General features: G+C 54.6%; 1 non-coding gene across 1 annotated transcript; it reads right to left on the bottom strand.

The window, feature by feature from the left end:
• Positions 1–610: 610 nt before the first annotated feature.
• On the bottom strand, positions 611–742 carry LOC132528308 (small Cajal body-specific RNA 20). The gene has a single exon (XR_009543187.1). It is a non-coding gene; the product is annotated as a small Cajal body-specific RNA 20 (non-coding RNA).
• Between the last annotated feature and the right edge of the window lie 270 nt (positions 743–1012).

Below are 1012 nucleotides of genomic sequence, written 5' to 3'. Positions count from 1 at the left end.
CTATTTTTGTCAGCTGATAAAGTAGGCACTTCAATATAGAAAACTCTCCAGAAGGAAGTGCCTGGTCTGGATGGCACAGCTCACAACTGTGTGGTCCCTGAGCTGTCCTTCTGGATGCGGCCACCTGCTCAGAAGTGGGGCTTGAGCTTGCGGCTGGTGTACTGAGTGTCAGGTCAGACCTCCTTGCCCTGCCACCAGCGGCGCTCATTCTTCTCCAGCACCAACTCTCGGCTCTTCCTCACCACCCCCACCTTGCCATCCTGTACAGGACCCTGTGCAGGAGACACGGCTGTGAGCAGGTGGACCGAGTGGCCTGGATGGCACTCAGGTTAATCCGGGCAGGGAAAAGTGGGAGCTTCCCCCGAGTCAGGTGGCCTCAGATGCCCCTTCCACAACAGAAGTCCCCATTCTGGACACCCTCTTCCTGGTGACATCTGTGGGGCAGGCAGGCGCCAAGCTACTTTTGGGGTGACCCAGGCCAGGACTGGCTCACAAGAGCCTATCCAAGGAAAGCCATAGACCCTGTGCCCACTGCTGCCACTTAAGGCCCTAGTCTGGCTGTGGGGTCAGTACACTTGGTACAGACAAAGTTGGGGCTCCCAGCGACTACAAATGTCTGAGGTAGGAAAACAAGGCTGCCCAGCTCGTGGCAACCCTGACAACGATCCTCAGGGGGTGATCTTGGCCTCTAGTCCTGGCTGAGGAGAAAAGGGACCTCCCACAGCTCTATGGGAGAGAGGCACTTATTGCTTTACTTTTAATGTGCGTTTGTCTCTGCAATTACATTAAACAATTTTTGGAGGAAAGGGTCTTATCGAAGGCTCCGGGTCTCACAGAGTACTAGCAGCATCACCCTTGTGAGAAAGAGTCGGGAGAGGAGAAATGAGATCTCTGTGTCAGTCCTGGCCCTGCCACCTTGAGCTGGCACTTCCTTTCTCTGGCTGTCTTTTCCTCATCTCTAAAATGGAGATGGGACTCCAGCCCCTAGATCTGTGCCTGAACCATAGTAGAG

The sequence above is a fragment of the Lagenorhynchus albirostris genome, chromosome 10 (genome assembly GCF_949774975.1).
Source record: "Lagenorhynchus albirostris chromosome 10, mLagAlb1.1, whole genome shotgun sequence".
NCBI lineage: Eukaryota > Metazoa > Chordata > Mammalia > Artiodactyla > Delphinidae > Lagenorhynchus > Lagenorhynchus albirostris.
This window is presented reverse-complemented; position numbering and strand designations above follow the sequence as displayed.